This window comes from Passer montanus, unplaced genomic scaffold (genome assembly GCF_014805655.1).
Source record: "Passer montanus isolate IOZ18808 unplaced genomic scaffold, ASM1480565v1 scaffold32, whole genome shotgun sequence".
In the NCBI taxonomy this organism is placed as follows: Eukaryota; Metazoa; Chordata; class Aves; order Passeriformes; family Passeridae; genus Passer; species Passer montanus.
The window spans coordinates 8,273,099-8,285,147 of record NW_024367930.1 but is presented as its reverse complement, the minus strand read 5'-3'; positions in this window follow the sequence as shown (position 1 = coordinate 8,285,147).

Below are 12,049 nucleotides of genomic sequence, written 5' to 3'. Positions count from 1 at the left end.
AAAATCACATATTTTGAATGAGAGGTCCTGAAAGCCCTTATATCTTTGACATGGAAATTACTTCCTTTGTTTTTATAATCTTGATTATAAGTCTCAAACTTCCTGCTGCCAGAATAACACTGAAGAACATTAGTGACTCAGAAAACCTAATTAGTCTCCACCAGAGCTTTCCTTATTTCTTTGCTTTTGGTTTCCAGTACCATATATTCATGCTACCTTAAGTGCTTCCCTGCAGCTCTGAAAAAAAAAAAAGTTACAAAAAACCATAGCAGCTAAATACTATGACGTCAGGAAAGAAATTTAGGCTACACTGAGAACCTTTCAGGTAGTTCTAACATATTTCCAGTCACCCTTCTTTCCTTGCTGCAGACAGAACGATGAAAGCAGCAGAGGCCTTCATTTGCCCTATTGAGCAGCTGACTGGGAAGATTTGGCAATGCCCCTTCCTAAGGCATGGAGTGTGATCATCTCCTCCCAACTGAGGCCTGGAATGTTTCTGTAATTCTTCACTGTTCTGAGGACTTGTAACTCCTCTGCATGACATAATCTCCTTACAGGTTTCAAAATGAAGATCACTTGCTGTACATGCCACATTCTCATTGCGTGGCATTTGGCCACTGTGAGTAGTCATGCTAATTTGGCATAGATGCCATGATTCACAGCCACAGCAACTGCATCTCATTATGCTTCTATTTGAAGGAGCAAATTACAGAGTAAGTTATCCGAAGCCCACAGAACTCAATATTTACAAGCAGAAGTGATGGATCCGGCTTTCCCTAACCTGATTTACTAGCCACGGTGGTTTTACTTAATTTTTTATGGAGTCGGTGTTTATCTGCTGTGTCTCTAAGTAGCAGCTGCCAAAAGATGCATCAGAGAACACGGAGGAAACAGCTTGCAGCGACAAGCAGAAGCTAAGTGGTAACAACAGAACAGGACCATATGAACATGGGCTGAGCTACTACTATATTTCATGGCAGATGCTCACTGTGTGAGATTGAGAATATAGCCACCACTTATGGTGGAAATAATAGGAAGGTCAGCAATGGACTTAGAAACAGAAAGAAAGCAATGATCTGGAAGTGCTAACAGACTAGCTTTTGAGTGAACAACTGGCAGAGCAGCCAGATGTGAGAGACAGTGGGGCTCTTGAAATATGTTGCCATATTGAAGTCAGTATAGCTGCATCGCTGGAGATTTACTGGCAAATCTGTTTTAGCAAGAGAAGCTTGTGGACCACTGTTGAATACAAACAGCTGTATCAGAAACAGCAGCAGGGTCTAAGCTTGACTGTTCAGATGTTAGCAAGTTTATTTGTTTCAGTCTTTGCTTAACCTGATTTTCATTTCGGTGGGGATTCCAGAATGTGCTTTGCTGTCCTGCTTACTGGAGGTAAAGAAGAGGCACATTAAGACAGTGGTAAAAAGTACCTTTGGCAAACTGAGTAACACAGCAGACAAGACTGAAGGCAAGATAATCCTACACGTCAAACACCCCTTAAATGACAAACAAAATCATGGCTTGGGAATGCTGCTTGCTTCCTGTATATGACTGAGAAGGGGTGAATTCTTTATGAAAAACTGAGGTGACTAACACAGTCGCTTTGATGGCTGCAGGGCATCTTCTTGGTAAATCTGGTCTTTTTGCTAGATAACTTATGAAGAGGAGGAAAAAAGAGATACTGAGGTTGCAAACCCTTTAACCTATACCCATCCAAGACTAAAAATGTGATACAAATTTTATACAGAAAAATTTTGAAAATGGTACTTGGAGTCACTGTTGGTGACTAAAAATAGTAGTTGCATTTTCTCATCTCTTTCCTCACCTTTTCAAATTTTTGACAGTCTGTCTCAGAGCATGATCCTAAATACTTCATTATACATTCTTAAACTTCATTAAGAATAGCACCCAACTCAGGCTTTAAAGTCTGTGTTCATAAAACATTAAGATGTGCCACAGTGTCAAGCATCTTGATGGAATTCATCCCTTTTTTTCAATTTGTTCTTGTGGAAATTTGTAGTACCCTTACACTGTCTCTAAGTCCTACCCCTCCTTGCTTTTTGGCATTATTTCTCTAGTCTCTAGGACTACTAAGAAACAAACAGCTTTTTTTTTTTTTTTCTGTTGGAATAGAGAATCTGTCTGATCAGCTGTGTTCACAAGAAGGCTCAATTACAGCCCAGGTTGAATCTTATTTTTGAGGTCACAGTGCCCTCTACTGTCCAATGCATTCTCTCTGCTACTGCATCATCATAATTAAAAACAACAGCAGATGAAATAACACGTTCATTTGTGTTTCAATATACTCTTTCATCTAGGCTAGTAGGCCGAGTCTGGGGTTGTTTCACTGATTGAAAAGAAAACAGATTGTCCGGGCCATTGTCATTTCTTGCTGACTAATGCTGCTTTGTCAGAGTTGCTGATAATTTAAATTAAACAACTGATCTATGCAGATCTTGAATCACACCTGACTTGTAAATGTTGAGTAAGTCTACATGAGGAAGCACTTGGAGATGCATGCAAAGTAAGAAGAATCAGGCCTGTGTTTCAAGTACAAATTGTAAATACCTCTGCCACAGATTTGTATTGCTCCAGGTGATCATTCCAGCTCTGCAGATACAAATTACCTGTTTCATACAGAGGTGTTCTTTACAAGCTCCCCTTCAATTTGTGTTTGCCTTCACTCTCTCCATGAGTGCTGTGTGGCAATGCAGGTAGTTTCACTTCCCTGGGAGTGCCACCTGGAGCACCACAGACTGTCCTGTGAGAATGCCTGGGACCATTCCTGCCAGCTGTCAGCACTGAAGAGATTATGTGAGTGGAGGGGAAAAATTCCTAAAATACACTGTTTGTTTCATATTCTCAATTTCTTTTTAGTCTGACAGAATAACTGATTATGCTCAGACAGCAGCAGCTGACTTACTGTTTTACAAGGCAGGTGCAACCACTCCAGTTCCTCAATGTGCTACAACTTGTTTCCCAGTAAGGGATCTCGTAGCATGGCTCCCCGTGGCATGACACGTGGGAGTTCAGAGGATTTCTCTTCCAGAGAGATTCCATTGATGATATATATCAAGGTGTATGCTGATGATGGACCGAAGCCTGAATATAGGATGGCATTCATTTTCTCCTGCTAGCCCCACAGCAAAATAAGTAGAATTCACTAAACAATGCACTTTCAAGTGTGCACTTACAGGTGTATGTGTTTGCATGCATGTTTATATAAAAAGCCTCTATACAATACTAAAAATCTTGCACTGCTGGGCATGAAAGGCATACTTCACAAGACAGATCTGTCTTTAGCCATTTCTCCCATGCAGCTGTCATGTCATCAAGTCACAGAGCATTTCATTGAGTAGAGCTGTGGTTCCAGAATAAGTCCCAGGGTTGCACTTCAAGGAAACTATGGCCCACTAGTAATTCTGGGTTTTGCTGAAGAAATACTTCATGGAAAGGATGCTTTTAAAATTGCCACTTAATGGAAGGAGAAAAGGATGTCAAAGAGCAGAATGCAGAATAACTGTCAGAAAAAGATGATAATGTTTTAAAAGGTATTTTCTCTTTAGAGAAGACTTTCTGATCTGTTGAAGTGGTACTTGGAAAAATTCTGTCTGCCTTTCAAACAGAAAGAGCTTCAACGCCCACTAACAACTCACAAACTGCCTGTACCAGGTTTAAAGTAGTTTCATGTTAGTACACTGTATGTGGAGCTCCATTTCACAGGCAGCATGGAACCCCCACATTTCAGCTGCCATTATAAGCCTTAGTGCCAGCATTGTTAGAAAAATTGCAGAACAAAGAATACAAAATAGATGATGACAATCTTACTTTGCAGTAATCTATTCACTTTAGTTAGTACTGGGCAGATCTCAGCTAAAGGAATGTGTCTGATAGTGAACACTGCACTTCAGTAGTGTAAAGACTGAAAGCAGTGAAAGACTTTCACTTTTCTTTCACTTCAGTAGTGAAAGACTTTTCCTAATCTCCTTTATCCCTTGTTGTCATCCTTATTTTACATCAACCATGGTAGTTGAAAAGCAGATTTTCCTCCTCCACCAAGTACATACAGCAGAAAATACCCTTAAAGTCTACACAAGGAAGATGTAAAAAGTGACCCGGAGAAGAGTAATCAGAGGGAATGTAGTATCAGTTTTCAAGTAGGCAAAAGGTTGCTACAAGGAGTGACAGAAGCACTGGATAAGGAGTGAAAGGCTAAAATTTCAGTCTGGGTCAGGTTAGATATTAGGGCCAATTTCTAAAGAAAGAATAGTTAAATAGTAGAATCTTTAAAGGACCTGTGGAGTCTCCATTGTTGGGGTCTCTTAAAAACAAAAAAGATAAACATCTTCCAGAGGTGGTTTAATTATAAACTAATCTTGGCTTGAGTCAAGGAGATGATCTCTGAAGACCCCTTCCTGCCCTACCTATTATTATTATATACTGGCTAATCCCTCAGTGAGTATTTATGAAAAACATTCATCCCAAGTATCCCCTCACCCAGCTTTGAGCTGGAGACCACCCAGCTCCTAACATACAGAGGAAAATGCTACTTTTACCCTGAGATACCATGCTGCCTATCACAAAGGCTCTATGTAACTTGGACATTGTCAGTCTTCAACAGTAAACTACATTGGCAGCACCTTCAAATTTTGCCAATACCTGAAAAAGAAGGAAAAAAAACAAAGAAGAAAAGAGAAAGAACTCTGGAAGCAGAAGAGCAGGGACAAACCTGTAATATTTGCTTGGGCCTTTCTTTTGAGGTGGGAGAACAGAAGAAAAGAAGGAAGAAATAACACTGAGTTTGCAGTTGAAAACTAACCCAGGTCTTAAAGAGGCACACAGGTTTCACTGCTAGGTCTGCCACAGATCTACTTTGCAAGTAAAGTGGATGGTCTAAAATGAGGTGATAACAAGGAAGGAAGAGAGTTGTGACAATAATTGATTAGTAGCATTGAGAATAGGGGATGTGTATGTGGAATGAGAATGAAGAGGAGTAGGCAATAAATGAGGAAGAAAATGAAAAGTCAGAGCACAAAGAAGGAAAGAGGAAAGAAAAGTCATATTAGAAAATAACCTTTAATGTGCAAGTGCAACAGAGGCCTAACTCCAACAAAGAGTCTGTTCTTTTTAGTCTTTCATATGTTTTAAAAGGAGTGCTACAGGTAGAAAAAAAAATCTGAGTGCTGAAGTGAATCTTGGCTCTGGAACTTGCATCCCCTGACCTGTTGCTATAGTAGGTCAGACACCCCGAAACATCACGCTCCCAAGGACACGTAAAAGCCAGTCAGCCATGGCTACATTTCTCATGTAATTCAAGAGATTGAGAAGGCATCCTTGTATGTACCTTCTGTACCCCAGGATACAATAAATGTTGCTTTCTCATGGCATAATATCCACTCTATTGCCCTCGTTCAAGACTGGGTCTGTCTGTCTCTTCTGTGACGGATTTTTGCCGCTGTCTTCTTTTGAACTGACTTGGGGTTTCTTCCTACTCAGGATTTCCACGAGTAAGTCCCAAAGGTCTTGTGAAGAGCCTGTTTCTGGTCCTTGCTCCTCACTGTCACTACTACCTGAATTAGGATCATAGAATGATATAAAATACTGCGTTGGAAGGGCCCTATCAGGATCATCGAGTCCAACTCCTGGCCCTGCACAGGACCCCCTGAGAATCACCCCATGTGCCTGGGACCATTGTCCAAACACTTCTTGAACTCGGACAAGGCTTGGTGCTGTGACCACTTCCCTGGCGAGCCTGTTCCAGTGCTCAGCCTCCCTCTGGGGGAACAGCCTTTTTCTGATATCCAATCTAAATCTCACCTGACTCAGCATCATGATGTTTCCTCAAGTCCCGTCCCTGGTTATGAGAGTGGGGAGATCAATGCCACTCCTCTTTCCCTCACAAGGAAGTTGCAGACTTGAGCGAGGTCTCCCCTCAGTCTTCTCCAGGCTGAACAGACCAAGTGACCTCAGCCGTTCCCCACATGGCTTCCCCTCAAGACCTTTCACTATCCTCATTGCTCTGCTTTGGATGCTCTCTAACAGCTTCATGTCTTTTTTATATTATGGTTCCCAAAACTGCACACAGAACTCAAGGTGAGTCCCTTGCCCAGCTGGCCATGCTGTGCCTGGTGCCCCCCAGGACAGGGTTGGCACTGCTGGCTGCCAGGGCACTGCTGACTCACGTTCAGCTTGCCATCAGCCAGGACCCACAGGTCCCTTTCCACAGCACTGCTCTCCAGCCTCTCATTCCCTGTGCACACAACCGGAGTTGCCCTGTCCCAGGTGCAGAATTTGGCACTTGCCGTTGTTAAAGTCCAGAGAAGAACAACTGCACCCCTTGTGCAAGAAGAAAAGGAAAGCCAAAGAAGGCAAAAAGTTCACACCCACCTTGCAAAAAGAAAGATTGCAACTGCACCTTCAAGTTTTTCTTACACATCTCCTGTTGTAAGGTCCTTAATAAACACTGTCAGGTTTCTGTCCTGTCCCTGCTCTACACTTTGGAGCTGCCCTATCTGTGTCTTAAAGGCTCTGTAATTTTAGCACTAATGGAATTGGATTTTTTTTCCTGTGGTTTAGCTCTCCTGTTTCTAAAAAAGCTCTCCAAACATGGCTTAGAAGAAGAAGAAATTCAAACTCTCTGTGTCTTAAAGGCTCTGTAATTTTAGCACTAATGGAATTGGATTTTTTTTTCCTGTGGTTTAGCTCTCATGTTTCTAAAAAAGCTCTCCAAATATGGCTTAGAAGAAGAAGAAATTCAAACTTAAGGCCAGTCATATGTCTTTACTCCTCAGAGATGCCGGGGCTATGGCAGACACGTGCTTTGGACTTCAGCATTTCCATTAAAAGGGAATTATTCCCATTTTTACTAGGGAGTTCAGCTGAGACAACCTGATCCTTTTGCAGAGACTGCATTCATCTTTTCCAGTGTATGATTACATTTCTTCCATTGTGTCCACTTGAATTCAAAATCCAAAATCATGAAGATTAAGAAGGAAAATAAGTCCTTATGCTCACGATTTTTACTGTTTTCTACCAAAAAAGATGATTGGATACATGATAAGGAAAATAAGTCCTTATGCTCACGATTTTTACTCAGTTTTCTACCAAAAAAGATGTTTGGATACATGAATTTGTCTAATTATATGAAATTATTTTTTACTATATAGCCAGTTTCAACTTAATTTAATGCTAGACTTGAAAATGGTGGGGTGTGCCTTTGTAATTTGGTGGCTTCTGTATTAATGACAGTTCAGATCAGCATGATCAGTGAAAGCAAAAGGGGACAAAATGCTGAGACCGTCAGCTTGCTTTCTGAGACCCAAAGTGAAGGGCTGCAAATGTATGAAAATGATTGCCACGAAAGAAAATACATGCATCTTTATGCAAACATGCAATCTGCATAGTTTTGCCCTGAGTAAGGTGTTAGGTGTGGCACGATTACCCGGTTCAGCAGCAGCAAGTCCTGAGCAACTATTCACTTACACAACTCTGGTGTGGAAAGAAAGCTCTAAGTGGGTGCAGACATCTGCTTTAATCCTTGCAAGGCTTCCTGAGCTTTGTAAATTGGCTTTTGTGTAAATGAAAATCAGGCTGTGTATTTTCTGCCTGGTATGGTGTTGAGTGCATGTTCCAAAAGTATTTAAAGATTACTTCTTTATTAAGATACAGAGCAAAATAATTGTTTTGTCTACCTGGAAGAAATTAGAAGTAGTACATGTGGATACAAGCTAATTCTTTCCTCTTGTTCAGGCTCATTTATTGCAGACAACAGTAATATTTGCTTAAAATAGCAGAGTAAAAACATTTATATCTTACCATTTATAATCCAAAAAGACATTTATGTCTTGCCTGGATGCCATCCAACCCGTAAGTAGAAAACAAACAAACAAAACTACTGTGATAGAAACAAACCCAATCAACTTAAGAAACACAAATGGATATCCGATGCAGGCAAGCACACTTTCTCACTCACCATGTCGATTTTGCACCTGAGGACCTGGTGGAAAATCTGGGAAAACATAACATACCCGAGGCAGACTGTGTAAGGGGAGGGGGGAAAGGGATGCCTGAAGAACATCCGAGGCATTCCAGTGAAATTGTGCAGCGGCGGCAGGAGAGGTCTCTGTGCAAAGAGCGGAGTTCCCGCTGTGTCACAGGGGTGGAGGTCAGGGGCAGCGGGAATTTAGGCGGCCCGTGGGGAGCACGGGAAACGCTGCGTGCACAAATCCCTCTTTTTCTTCCTTGTGTTTCCCCTGTGGCTGGTGGCTCTCCCGCCCGCCGTGTCCCGCAGGTGCCGCCGGCAGAGGGCACAGCGCGGCCGCGCTCCCTCCGCGCCGCGCTGCCGCACAGGTGCGTGCCCAAGGACCATCAGCTTCCCATGGGGATGAACAAACAGAAAAGTCCCTGTGCCTGTGAACCTTCAGAGCAGGCCAAGTGTTAGGGCACGGGTGAGAAAATCGCTGAAACTCAATGATGCCTGACAAGAAATCATGAAGGTGACTGCCCTCCTTTTTTTTTTAATCTTTTTGTTTGTTTTGTTTTTTTTTTAATCTAACAATAACAGCTCTGATGAAGTGGCAGTGAATAATACAGTAGGTTAAATAGACACGTGAAGGATTGTCTTAGGACCCCACATGGCCAAGAAGTTCAGTGATAAGCGCGTTTGTCAAAAGAAAGATCTGGTTCCTGGAAGCGGAAATGAGTTTCTAATTCAGACCAAATGATTTTCAGCTGGAAATAAAAAGAGGAAACTATATCAGAAGTTGAAAATAAAAAGTTATTTGATAGGTGATAAAGTGTTTTACTATTTCAGTTGAAACTGATGTAAATTAGTAAGTTTACAAGTTGTGATTAACTTGAGGACAGAGTCAAATATTTTCAGTGAATACGACATTGTGCGTTTACTCAAAATGTGTGGGTCTTCTTGTTCTTCATTTAAATCAGCCCTTCATACTCCCCCAAATTTGATTTTTGTATTTTCATTTGATTCTGAATTAATTTTCCCCTATTTTTCCAGTTCATCAGCCAACCAAAAACCAGCCACAAACCCTTTTTTTTGAGTCCTAAAGGGTGTACAAAGAGTGATAGTGAAAAGTCCCTTTGCTGTGACTGTTCATTTTGGTTTTGTAACTGGAATAAATTATATTAGAAATAAATTTCTTTTCTGACATAGCAACAACAGCAAAAATTATTCTGTTTCCTGTCCCAAATATTAAAAGAAAAGTGTCCAAACAAGAATTATAAGTTGGTTTATTTATTGGTATCCTGAATTTTGAAACATTTATTCTGCCTTAGTTTCCTCCCACCTTTTTTAATGGACATGGGGTTCTCATGAAATTCTGTTTCTTATGTCCATACTTTAAATAGCAACACAAGGTGAAACAACACAAAATTCACAGTAAAATTACCAAAGAAAAATCAGAGGATGCCTTGAAGTGGAAAAGGTTGGTTTCCCAAATGCTGAATTCAAATGTTTTAGTCTTAAAATTAGATTATGGGGAATAGCCATCTGATATTAAAATTTAAAAGTACTCTTGTACCTTATAGCTCTATGTGTGGATATCCAATACATGTGGGTTTCGGTGGAGCAAGGAGAACAACTAGTTTATAATGTCTTGTATATACAAATAAGGAAATCCAGTTAAAACAGCTGAAACTACACTTGTGTTAAATAAACAAGCTCCCTGCTGTGGTCCTTTCCATCACAGAGATCCACAATACCTACAGAATCAGGTTTATGTCTGAACTTCATATTTAGGAATCGTGATTCTCTTTACTTGCAAAAGTGCAGACCATCACGTAACATTTTTGCAAAGGCTTGGTTTTTTGGGTTTTTTTTTAACTTGTGATTTCCTCACTAGCTTGAAATGTTTCATTCAAAAGCTGATTTTCAAAGTGACTTCACATGGAGAAATCTATTTTAAGGCATTGGTTAATTCAACATCAGTGAAGTGTGGAGAGGAACAAAAATGAAGTCATTGTTCATTGTGAAATATGTCATATTCAATGGTGGGGGAAATTTTGCAGACCTCTCTTTCTTTTCTCAATTTTATTCCAACCGATTGGTGCACTTATTAATTCTTATGGCTTTCATTAGTTAAATGAAGATGATACACAGTTCTCTGTTTCCTTTTCTGGGATCTTTTTCGTCTTCTCTAAATAATTTCTCCATCTGGATGCATGTTCAGCACTTGCCATGAATCACAGATAAAGCAGAAATCCATTATTGCCATCCCATTTGTTGTCTTTGTGTGTTTGGATAACTGGTTTAAGCCACAGTTGAGCAGCTTATTTTATGTGGACATACTCCAGAACCAAAGCAGTAAACAGGGAATTACCATTGTATTCTAACACAAAAATTAGAATAAGCATTCATATTTCCTGTGTTTAGGCATGCTTACACTGGTGCTTTTTAAATTTTTTTTCAGTTAGAATCTGGTATAGCTGAAATTTGGATGTATGATCTGGTTTTCCTTCAGGTTACGTGTTATGGAAACCTTCTTTCTAAGCTAGAGTTGTCTTTAACCATACTGCTGTTTTGTTTATGGTCACATTGCACGTGTGACTTTTAGTATTCTTTTTTGTGGTTTTTCAGTTTCTCGTGTGATTTTAGGTTTTAAAATGTCTGCCCTATTCTCATGTTATCATGCTGTGCTTAGCCAGTGCAAAGTTTTGTGCTTGGCACATAGGGCAATTCATCTCAAAATTACATGTTATTTGCTTAATTTGGTATTTCTATTTACACTAACTCTAAATACCCACTTGGATCTTATGATCAGCTTCCAATTTATTTCTGCAGTTGCATCCGGACAGTTGCTATTTACATCTTTCTGGATTTTCCAGTGTGTCCATTCTGGTGAAAACGTCCATCTCGTCGCAGCTGCACTGCGGATTCATATTTCCAGAATAATGCAAGTGTTAAAAATATTCTAAGCCATAAGTTTTTGTGTGTGTGAAAGAGAGACTCGTACATTGCAGATCTTAGGCTCTGGGCTCTTAGATCACTTGGGGAATCCACAGCCTTGAGTGGCTCTAGGCACAAGCTGACGAGGCACTTCCTCAGCATCAAATACTCTGCATGTTTATGTGTTTGTGGGCAAGGTGGGGATGAACCAGTCCCAAACCTGATGCCTCCTTTGCTGCCTATACCAAAGCCCTGAGGAGGAAAACATTTTGCTTTTCCTCTTGGGGAAATTTTGCATGCAGAATGGCAGCAGCTGCTCAGGAGCAGGGTGGGAGTTCCTGGCAGTGGTAAAAGCGTGCTGATCTGATGCCTCTCAGTGTCATTTTACATTCTGATTTCTTTTACGTCAAGACAGCTCAAGCTTATGCCTCAAATTTTGGACAGCAAAATTCAATTTTGGGTATATTGTCATGATGGCAACTCTGCCTTTGTGATAAATATATAGGCTATTCTTCTATAAGCGAAGTAAAAAAGAACTAAGCTCTGAGGAAGAGGATCCGCCCCCAAAAAAACCAAAAACAACCACATCCAAAACTCCACAAAGAAAAACGTAAATTAACCTCTTCAGTTCACATGAGTTCTCTTATTATTGAATTAGCAAATGGAAAGGAAGTATCCATGTGTTCTCTAACAGTTTGGCCAAGGTTGAAAGAACAGAAGAACAAAGGCATGATATTATGGCATGGAGCAAAAGAGGCTTTAAAATAATTCAGGAACAAATGTTAAAATGTTTAGGCTGGTCTCTGAAAAAAACCATAGACCTTCTAAAATAACAAACACTATAGAAAATACTTTCTGTATAGGACTCAGAAACACAAGTCTTTCTAAAATTAGTGTGAGCTGTGCATCTACCTTTATAATGGCTTTGAAATTTCAGCCTATAATATTCCTTGTTAGTCTTTGCCCTCATCAGCTATATAGGCAAGAAAACATTTTCTGTGACTGAGAGCACAAGTGAGTTGTCTGTCCAGAACTACTGCAAACCATGCCAAGTTGTCTTAAGTGCTAGATAGGCTCTACAACACATACTAATTCATTTAAGAACTCAGAGATATTTAAAGCCTTGTAAAGGAAATGATGGGAGCA